We start from the raw sequence: 11709 nt of genomic DNA, 5'->3' as shown, positions 1-11709 counted from the left end.
TACATTTCACTAGTTTTGCAACCAATTTAACAATTCAAAGTTTGACTTCCTTCCCCCTCTTTCTGTGGTTACTTACATTTATTTTTTAATATCCAAATTCATTTAATTATCTACTTTAAATATATACTTTTATGAGACTGCAGGTTGTTACAATAATCCTGCTAATGTTTGTATCTGTTTGCAATTTATCTGTAAATATTCAATAAACCATTTCTATTTTTTAATAAAAAGTTTGTTATTTTGGTTTCACCATTTCTGCATATTCCATAAGTTTTTGTATCCATTCTTCCTTTGCTGGGACTTCTGCTTCTTTCCACTTTTGGGCATGTAGCATTCTTGCTGCTGCAGTAGTATACATAAACAAATTTCTATACAATTTGGGTAATTCTGTCCTTATAATTCCCAAAAGAAAAGCTTCTGGTTGTTGTTTTTTACAAAAGTTATTTTGAACATCCTTTTCAATTCATTGTATATTATTTCCCAGTAAGCTTTAACCTTACTACAAGACCACCACATATGATAAAAAGAATCTTATTTAATAATAATTCTTATTATTATTCCTGAAGCCATATGCAGCAATGGGGGAAACAAACAAACCTCAAACCTGAATGATCTGTAGTTGTATAATGAAATCCATCAGCATTTAGGACCATAAATTGTCTAATGGAGGTCAAGCAACTGGCATTTTGTTATGTGGATTAGCAGCTAAAATGAAGTGGGGACGTCCAGAACAGGGGAAAATAACAGATGAGAAAAATGAAAAAGAAAAACCCAACAAAACTTTGTTACTTCAAAAGTGAACATAGAGTTTATTCTTGTGGAATGTATATGACAGCACAAGTACTTCCAGGTTTGTATTATTCACCAAGTGAAGGTGATCAAACTCGTCTTTTTGGGGGTTCTGGCAATGTCACACAGAATTGCACTCCAAGAGGGATGCAGAGGGAACTCTTTGACACTCTGATGCCTGAGGGCTGCTTTTCATTGCTGTGCCATCTCATGGGGAAAAAACATTTCTAATGAAAGATTTAACAGACATTCAAGTGACTCCGCAAAAGATATGCGAGCCACCAGTAGGAAATGGTGGATTTTGACAGTTTTACTTTTTCTCCATTTCTCTTTCTTTTTTCTCCATACTTAAGTTCGGGTCTCCATTTTAGTTTGCTTATTTATTCACTTTTGAATCATTATGGTGAAAAAGACCCTGTGACATTTCATTACAATTCAGTGCAAATTTCTCCTAATATACCCATTTTTGTATGCAGTTTTGCCTAATGTACACATTTTTCTGCAAAACAATGCCTCCAAATATAATGCGCTTCATATTATGTTCCACTACTCTATGCATACTTTAACCTAATATGTGCACATTTGTACACATTTTTTTGGCTAAAGAACTGCATTGCAAAATGCATTTCGAAGGATACTTGCATTTCAGTGCACAGATTGTTTCAAAAAGTGCAAATTATGTAGGTTCACTTTCAAATGTGAACGGAATCAAAATTCTCTTCATCCCTAGCCATTAACCAAGTGTTCATACATTTGCTTGCAGAGTAAATTTTTATCCTCATCTGTATGCAGGTGAATTACTTATGGGAAGGATCCCATCTTTTCAAATAATGCTAATATAACCATGCACTATTCTTAATGTGTGCAATACATTCTAGTTAAAAGATGGTCTAGAAATATGGCAAAATGGCATTCATTTGCATGCATTTGAAAGAATATATTTTGTTCATTTTAAGGGGTAATTAAGTGATATCATATGAGAATTATTTCAGATGCTAAGATATATATTCGGTGCACTGTACTTTAAGGAGACAAGATGCAGATAGAAATTAAGATAGGCTGGCATAAAAAGAGCTGTACCAGGTGTGTCCCATCAGCCCCATAGAGACCTGGTTAAGTTTTCAGTCTCCCTGTCTCTAACTAGGACTTTTAAAAAAAGGACAAGTAACTTGTGAAGCACCTGACTGGACAGACTGCGATACACACATCAGTTTTCCTATTATTATTATTATTATTAGGCAGAGAAACTAGTGCATCAGCAATAGAGACCCTAGCCTGACATTGATTTCTGTGTTCTTAATGTCTATGGGTTTATTGCCAGTGATAATAACAACTGGACAGCTACTAAATTTTTGAAAATGCAAAGGCTTATGACAGCTTCAGTTATAATTATGGCTTTAACACCTAAGTCTGAGGAAACAAACACCTCCTTTGGCAGAGTTATCAGCGACTGTCAATCAGAATTTAAAGCGTTCTACAAACAGAGATGGAGTTTTATTTTAGGGTCAGGTCACCAGATCATTCTCTAAAGCCCTGCAGCCTTGCGAGAGTTTAAGGTCAGGTCAACTAAAATAGTAGCAGGAAGGATCAACATAGCAAAGTGAATGAGGAATGTATGTGTAGTTAACCCAGTTCCAATAATGACCAAGTTGAAGAATAGCTGTACATTTGTGGCTATTTTTGGACTGCCCACTTTGGTAATCAAGAGCAATTTGTGAATTAAGGAGGTGCATGTCAGAGGCTAAAATGCATCAGGCTCTTTCTTGTTTGCTGTTAATTTATTCCTGTGTTTCCATGCTTTAGAAGCATTCTGGGATGGAAACTCCACTCCCAGCCACACTGGCATGAAAGTAAAAAAGCAACGGCCTCACTGGAGTAGCTAAAATCAGCAACTGACACTAAGCCAATAGGCGGTGAAAGTAATAATCTGTTTTGGGGGAAGATTAGTTATTCAATTAAATAAATATACAGAGGGGCAAGGCAAATAACTTATGTCCTCACAATTCACTTGCCTGTCCAGTGGTCTTTCCTAAATTCTGACTGGCCAGACTAGGGACTTGCCCACATTTCTGTTTGTCCTGTGCCTAAAAAGCATGAGTCCAAGCTGTTTTCCACTTGTTTTTTTACTTGCTGAGTGGTTTTCTGTTTATCCCACTACTTTCCCTGGGAAAACCCGCTCTTTAGTGCTGAATCAGAGCAAATGTCTATCTGTTGTAAACCTGATTAATGTTTGCTCTGATTCAGCAGTAAAGATGAGGTTTTCCACAGGTGAAAGCAGAAGTCTAGATGAGCCCTTGATCTTGCTCATCCTATAGTGGACAGATTTCTTCAAAGACTGACCATTCTCTATGAATTGTCTTTCCATCATTATTTATGTTCCAGGTTCGAAAAGAGTTGGACTGAACCAATATTTCTCACTAGTCTAACTTCCACCACACCAATTTTTTTCCAGCTACTTCTCAAATTATTATTATTATTATTATTATTATTATTATTATTATTATTATTCATATTTCACAGCTCAGTGAAATCAACACATAGTTCATCACTAAAAAAATGTCACCCCATGTGCGATGCTGCATCTGATTGGCTGTGCTGGTCCATGTGATTTTATTTACTCCATCTTAGAGATGGCGTAACATCACGTGCCATTGAACAACACCATCCCATTGCCTTTGTTATTGCTTGTTTATTGATTGACACATTGCCTTTTCATCCAGTATGCACACAAGACAGCTTGCAATAATAAGATAGCATTATGATCCAGAACATTCCTATGAAGTGGATGCTCGGGTTGCGAACGTGATCCATGCGGGAGACACGTTCACAACCCACAGCATTTGCAACCCGCAGCACCACATCTGCGCATGCAAGGGTCGCAATTCAGCACTTCTACATATGTGCAAAGTGCAATTTAGTGCTTTTGTGCATGCGCAAGTGCCGAAACCCGGAAGTAACCCGTTCTGGTACTTCCGGGTTTCAGCGCATCCGTAACCTGAAAACGCATAACCTGAAGTGTCTGTAACCCGAGGTATGACTGTACATTAAAAACATCAAACCCCAAATAAACTGAAACAAGTACAAGAGACAGTATTATGACAGAGGCAAGGAAAGAATAACTGGCCATACCTTTCACTCACCCCAGGGGCTTTCAGTATAACCAGTGCTTTTTCTCTCTCTAAACAAATGTTTAGTGGTACAGTGGTACTTCAGGTTAAGTACTCAATTCATTGCAGAGGTCCATTCTTAACCTGAAACTGTTCTTAACCTGAAGCACCACTTTAGCTAATGGGGCCTCATGATGCTGCCACGCCGCTGGAGCACAATTTCTGTTCTCATCCTGAAGCACAGTTCTTAACCTGAGGTACTGTTTCTGGGTTAGCAGAGTCTGTAACCTGAAGCGTATGTAACCCAAAGTACCACTGTACTTTCAATTCAATTCAAAACTTTATTAGCAAAGCCAACAGGCCACAGCTGTACAAGAGTTAAAAGTGAGAATAGGGATAAAAGGAAGAAAAGAACAGGCAAAAGGAGGTCCGTCGGGTGAACAGGTCTGTCACTCAGATGGTGGCCCTCAATTTCGCAGCTCTCTCGATGTACCTCGCGACCTTCTCTGTTATCTGACTATCCGTATCAGATAATAGAAAATACAGTGTAATGTCTGGTGAACGGCCGGGGTTGGAGAGAATGAGTGGAGTAATAATCTCATTCCTTAGGTCTTTATAAAGGGGGCAAGTAAGAAGGACGTGGGACACTGTTTCCGTGTTACCATCTCCACATGGGCAGAGTCGTTTTTCAAATGGAGTCTTTTGGTAACGACCTTCGAGTACAGCAGAGGGAAGAACATCCCATCTAGCCAATGTAAAGGCACGTCTGTATTTTGGGATGGTTAGTTTAGACAAATATGAAGCTGGAGAATCAAAATGAGAAGGGGGAAAATAGGTATACCATGGGCACAGTTTCTTTAAAATAGTCAGGTTGTTTTGTCGTTCAATGTCTTTCAGGCGCTGGCCTATTAGACTCTTTGCTTTAATGAGGCCCATTGATAGTAGGGACTGTGAGTGCAGACCGCATGTAAGGAGTTTTTGCTGCACAGTTTTAAACCACTTGCTTTTGTGAGGGTCTTGCATTACTAGCGGCAGTAGACCAGGAGGATTCAGATTAAGACGAAGCCAATAATTAAATGTTCTCTGCCAGGTCCGAGTTTCCACAGATGGAAGGCAGGCCTCGAGTCGTAATGCTGCGTTTGGAACACAGGAGGGGACACCGAGTATCTGCCTTAGAAATTTGGACTGGACAGTTTCGAGACTGGAGCAATGGATCCCCGTCCAGATTTGCGCCCCGTACAGTAACTGCGCCAGAGGTTTTGCTTGAAAAACTTCAAGGGCTGCTGGGATGTATCTGCCCCCCTTCGTATAGAAGAAGCGGGACAGCATCTTGATGCTTTGAGCAGCTTTTTCTTTGGCACATTTTTGATGGACATCCCAGGACCCGGTCGACTGGAAAACGATACCCAGATATTTGAAGGCTTTGACTTGTTCAATTGTCTGGTTATCCATCCTCCAGCTGTACTGTCTGTGTTTCCTTGCAAAAACCATGATTTTGGTTTTCTGATAGTTTATTGCAAGTTGCTCTCTTCTACAGTATGCTGAGAATTCACCTATGAGCCTATTTAAACCTATTCTTGTTCGAGATAGGAGTATCGCATCGTCAGCGTACAAAAGCACTGATATTGCTTTGTCAGCCAGTTTGGGGGCGTGGAAGTCCGGAGATGACAAACAGTTAACCATATCATTGATGTAGATGTTGAATAGAACTGGGGCCAGGATGCAACCTTGCTTGACCCCCTTACTGACAGGAACTGGTCCTATAAGATGGCCATTTAACGAAGTTCTTACGTGCAGCACCGTGTCTTTGTATAAACAGCTGATCAGAAATAATAGTCTTTTGTCTATGCTAGAGGTGCTCAATTTGTCCCAGAGTCTTACACGTGGAATTGAATCGAAGGCAGCCTTTAGATCGATAAAGGCTGCATATAACACCCCACGGGATTTTTTGGCATATTTGTCAATTAAATAGGCTAGGGTGAAGCAATGGTCTATGGTGGATCTGCCTTGCCTGAAACCCGCTTGCTCTTCCGCTAGAATAGCTTCGGTTTCCAGCCAGCTAGTTAGCTTGGTATAAAGATGTTTGGCATATAGTTTGCTGGGTATAGGCAGAAGGCTGATTGGTCTATAACTCGCCGGATCTGTCATGGGTCCTTTTTTATAGATTGGGATAATTATTGCCTCAGTCCAACCATCTGGGAGTAAACCCGTTGAGTCGATCCAAGAAAATAAAGACGCCAGCAGGGGGGCCCACCAGCCAATGTTGGACTTCAGAAGTTCGGCAGGGATGTAATCATTCCCTGGGGCCTTGTTGTTCTTTAATTGTGCGATTAAATTCTCAACTTCCTTCGCAGTTACTGCTGGCCAATGAGGTAGGTCCTCCAGTTGAATGCATAGTTTGTAATGTTGGGCTTCCTGGTCATACTGTACTTTCATTTTCCTACTCATATTGAAATACTGACCCTCAATGAGGCCAAACTTAGATACACAAAATGTTTAGGGGTGCGTACCCCTGCGTCTCCTCAGAAAAAAGCACCGAGTCTAACATAATAGGAAAAGCTTTAAGAGAGGTGTCCCCCCTCATTTCCACACTCCGCAGAGATTTGCTGGGTCCGCCATCACAGTAGTTATCTCCAGCAGCCAAGACAGGAGCTGGTCAGATGCCAACCAACTCAGAGAAGTAGACAGTTATTTGGTCAGTAGCAGACAGTGTGCTGGGTATTGATGCTCGCTTGACCTCCAATCACTCAAATTGCTGCTACTTACTGAGAGGCAGAGAGAGATGGAGAGGGAGAGAAGGCTGGCTGGCTGGCTGGCTAGCTAGCTGGTGCAAATGCAAAACACCAGATTGGCCCTGTCAACGTGATGGTGGACCCAGCAAAACTCTAAGGATCTTACTTTTCTCTGAGCCGGGTTAGTACCTTTCACTTCCTGGGACCAGCTGTGCATTGGATTCATTCCCTCCACTTCCCTTTGGCTGCTGCATCATGTCTTTGCTCTCTGCCCCCAACCTGGAAGGAAAAAGGCACTTTAAGTTTTGGGGGGCAAGATGTTCCATGCCCTTTTCCTGTCCTCCATTACATACCCTCCAACATGCTTCCAATGAAAATGGGGGTGTCCTATTCAACAACAACAACAACAGCTATTACATGGTACCTGGGGTTACATATGCTTCAGGTTACATATGCTTCAGGTTACAGACTCCGCTAACCCAGAAATATTACCTCGGATTAAGAACTTTGCTTCAGGATGAAAACAGAAATCGTGCAGTGGCGGCGCAGCAGCAGCAGGAGGCCCCATTAGCTAAAGTGGTGCTTCAGGTTAAGAACGGTTTCAGGTTAAGAACCGACCTCCAGGACAAATTAAGTTCTTAACCCGAGGTACCACTGTATTTTTATTTTTATTTATACTCCGCCCATCTGACTGGGTTGCCCCAGCCATTCCGGGAGGCTTTAAACATGCATAAAAACACAACAAAACATTAAACATTTAAAAACTTTCCTATACAGGGCTGCCTTCAGATGTATTCTGCAGGTTGTATAGTTACTTTTCTCCTTGGCTCAGGGAGTCACATAATTCCATACCCTCCACCATTTCTCCGATGAAAATAGGGACATCCTAAGGAGAAGTGGGATATTCCGAGATCAAATCAGAAACCGGGATGACTTCTGTAAATCCAGGACCGTCCCTGGAAAATAGGGACTGGTTTCCATCAACAGTGGACACGCTTAAGCAGTAGTACCCATAATGCAATCTGTTGTCCACAGCTGGTGATGGTCATATGTTCTGGGGCTAGGGTCTGGCATAGGAGTGGAGATGACTTGTGGCTGGTTGCAACCTTCTCTTGAATTTTCACTTGGAAATAAAAAACTGCTGTAGTATAGCTCCCCCCTCCTTAAAAGCAAATAATCTCTTCTCACCTTTTGCTCCCTTTTTATCTTCTTCCGTCTCATTCCCTACTTACTTAGAGGAAAATAGGAGGCTGCATTTTCAATAACTTCAAACAGCCCCGTGGCTGTACAGGAACAGGAACACCATTTAATTGCTAGGAGACTCTTTTCTTCCTGAGAGCTTTGTGCCTTCCGAGGGGATGATATAGCTGTCTCTTAAAATGCCAAGTTTTTCTTCTTCTTCTTCTGGGTCTATTTGTAATCGTATCTCCTTTATTGGCATTATTGTAGTTGTCATTATTTATATACTGTACTGTAAAGTTATATACCACTATTCATAAAGGAAGATCAGAGTGGTTTACAACAATCACGCATAAAACTGTACAGTAAAATAAAATAGAAATGAAATTATTATGGATAACGCAAATTCTAGCTAGGGAAAAAAGCCAAGAGAAAAAATGTGAAAAGATATTCTGGCCAGTGATCTGATGATGCCAGCTTACTTATATAACATACATCTTTATAACAGAAGTCAGAGCTTCAGTTATACCCTGATGGTTTCCAGATCTTGTCACCGATTGGCAATTGTCTGCAGCAGACCATAAAATAATTAATTTTAGAACCAATTTAAGAAGCTGGCATTTTCTGGAATGAGGTTGGTCTCTTCCAGAGTTCCATTTCCCCACCATACCTCCCTGAATGAGCTTTTAAACCTGTTGAAAAACTGGCCCTTCGGTTAGGGGGTGATCAGAAGTGATATCTCTCTCTCTCTCTTTATCGCTCAGAGTTCATGATCCTTCCACCATTTTCATTTTTAGCTTTTAGAACCTTTAGACCCCCCCCCTTTTTTTAACAAGCCACGGAGAGGAAGAATTGACACTGAGGCTTTGAGACAAGGGGCTCTGTTCATTGAACATTTCAGGTGGCATGAAGTCACAATTCATTAGCTTCATAACGACATGGCCTCCGTGACCTGATGCCAGCTATAATGCAATTCCTTTTTTAGGTGATGTGCTTTTGTTGTTTTTTTTTTAAAAAGATCAAACCTTTTTCAAGTCCAAATGGCTACAAGTCCCCAAAAATCATAAAGGTGAACTGCTTGGCCCGAAATATCCCTAACTGCCCTTGTGTAGAAGATGCACATAAGTTTGGGCACTGGGAATATTCTACTGTTCATGGGCTTCCTAATAATGAATAATAATAATACATTTTATTTATACCCTGCCCTCCCTGGCCAGAGCCGGGCTCAGGATGCCTAACACCAGTAAAATTATAGTAAAAACATAATAGGGGAAAAAAACCCCAATTTTAAATACAGATTAAAATGCAATTTAAAATGCAGCCTTATTTTAAAAGTAGCCCATAGATCAAAACCATAAGGGGAGGGAAACATAAGGGTCAGACTGAGTCCAAACCAAAGGCCAGGCGAAACAGCTCTGTCTTGCAGGCCCTGCGGAAAGATGTCAAGTCCCGCAGGGACCTAGTCCTAATACGAATACCTGCAATTTTGCTAGTCTAAGCAAAGCATTATTATTATTATTATTATTATTATTATTATTATTATTATTATTATTATTATTAAAAACACTATTAGCTTCCCTGCTGCTTGAATTTTGGAGGGAAGTGCATGGAGCAGTGGAGGGAATACGTTGTACTCTGTCTTCTTCTCTGGCGATCAATCACTTGTAGATTGCCTTCCATGAACATGATTTTAACAGTGAGTGACTGTGGAGGCCAATTCTGGATCCACACTTCCTTCCACAGTGGGGACATTGGTTTCCAGGTGGAAGTTGATCACAGTGAGGGTTTGCCAAATGTGCCTTCCTCTTAGCATGTTTCTCCCTTTCGTCCTGAGTTCGAGAGTCTTCAAAACCCATGACACCTTCGATAAAGGCTGTTCTCCAATTGGAGTGCTTGGGGGTCAGCATAGCTGAGCAACTGCCAAGGTCTATGTATCATCATTGGGATCAATGCCAAACATGGATACCCATGGCCTTGCTCCTACACCCCTTTGTGAGGTAAATGCCATAAATGTAAAGGACATGACTTTACCCTAAGAATCATGGGAAATGTAGTCTGTTAAGGTAAACTGCAGTTCCAAGAATCCTCAGGGAGAAGCAATGTGTTTTAAATATGTGCTGCCTAAATTTCGCTGCCATCTTTTAAGTGGGGGACCAGTGACAGGATTTGCTTCCAACTTCATGTCCATCAAGCCCTGCATGTAATTTGGGTCCAGAGGAAAAGGACAAGCACATAGTGGTGAAATGAACAGAGGCATTCAGGGAGGGATCGCTGTCCTTCCTCCTCTTCCTGCTGCAATCGCAGCAGTGCCGACAGCAGCATCTCCCTAAGTCGCTCTGAGGCAGCTGCCCAGGCAGGAGTGGCGTGGCTTATCTTACTTGGGGGGGGGGGAGGGGAATTTATTTTAAAAACACATCTTTTTTGCCATTTTGTCACTCCCCTCAGTAATGACACCTGGGGCAAACGGCCCCAACCACATACTCCTTCCTATGCCTCTGCCTTCAGATGTCTTCTAAAAGTCAGGTAGTTGTTTATTTCCTTGACATCTGATGGGAGGGCGTTCCACAGGGTGGGCGCAACTACCGAGAAGGCCCTCTGCCTGGTTTCCTGTAACCTCACTTCTCGCAGTGAGGAAACCAGCAGAAGGCCCTCGGCGCTTATTTTTATTTTTTATTTTTTGCATATTTGTGCGCATTTTGTATACATTTATTTTGTTTATAGAGGAATAGTTAGGGGTAAGTGTAGGGTTAGGGTGGGGGTTAGGTTTGGGCTTAGGGCTAGGTTTGGGGGTGGGATCAGAGTTTGGGATCAGAGTTTGGGTGGGAATTTTAGATAGGTAGTTAGCTTAGAAAGGAGGGGGGGATTTTTCATAAAGAAGATGTGCAGATTGTAAGTACCATTCCTTTGCTTTCTCTTGGTCTCCTGGGGGGGCGGGGTGTGAGTCCCGAGGTCCCCTCCACAGCTTTAGCTCTTTTGGTCCACCAGGGAGCTTCACGGCTTAGTGGAGATTTGAACCCTGCTCTCCCAGGTCCTCCCAGTCCAGCCCTCCAACCACTACAACTCTGTCTGGTTCCATTTTGCATCTTTCGAGCTGTCCTACAATATTGGCCTTCTCCCCCTTCCTGGGGATCTCTCTGGCTCCAAGGAAGACTCCACCCCCTTCCTCATGTTCTGCTCCTCTTCTGGGACACCTTGATGCTTGGAGGACCCTTCTAGGGGTCTCCTCCCTCACCAGGAAGGGCAGGGCTGTCCTAAGAAGACGAGGCAGAGTAGCCCTTTAACAGCTGGAAATGCTTGTCTTTCCTTTGGGCTGGAGCTCTTGAACCCATAGCACTTGGGGCCTCCTTTCTCTCTCTGCCAGCCATTCGTGCTCTGGGCTGCCTCTTTCCAGCTTTGGCGATGCCTTTTCAGGTCGCAGAACTGCAGAGAGATGGCAGGAATCCATCTCCTCCTCCCTCTCTCTCCCTCTCTCTCTCTCTCTCCCTATCTCTCTCTCTCTCACTCACACACACACACACACGAATTGGGGCTGCCAGCTTCTAAGTCGCTCTCTCTGCTCATCTCTTCTAGGTTCAGGTGCTTAAGGAGGCTGATCAGCTGCAACAAGGTGGCCCCCTTGGAAGTCCTGGAGCAGCCCACGGTGTCGGGTGAGCAAGTGGCCCTCCTTTTGGGGACGGAGGAGGGCAGGAATGGGCTGGGGGGCATCTAGTAAAAAGATTCACAGAGCCAGACGGCTGGATCCAACCCGCTTATCTGCGACAGCATCTGGAAACCCACCCACCCACCCCCCCGAGCAACCACCCCGTTTTGTGGGGTCTGTTGGAGGAAGCAGGGGGCTGGGCTATGGGGCAAGGCAGGGTGTAATGAGAAAACTCTTGGAAAAGCCTTGCAAGGGCTCAGGG

The 11709-nt window shown here is 42.8% G+C and overlaps 1 long non-coding RNA gene across 1 annotated transcript; it reads right to left on the bottom strand.

Moving 5' to 3' along the window:
- Positions 1-1633: 1633 nt before the first annotated feature.
- LOC308589929 lies at positions 1634-7220 on the bottom strand. Its single transcript, XR_014009563.1, has 2 exons — positions 6818-7220; positions 1634-1679 (listed from the first exon to the last, which is right to left on the bottom strand). It is a non-coding gene; the product is annotated as an uncharacterized lncRNA (long non-coding RNA).
- Positions 7221-11709: the final 4489 nt, after the last annotated feature.

The sequence above is a fragment of the Podarcis bocagei genome, assembly GCF_964188305.1.
Source record: "Podarcis bocagei genome assembly, chromosome: 6".
Classification (NCBI taxonomy): Eukaryota; Metazoa; Chordata; class Lepidosauria; order Squamata; family Lacertidae; genus Podarcis; species Podarcis bocagei.
This window is presented reverse-complemented; position numbering and strand designations above follow the sequence as displayed.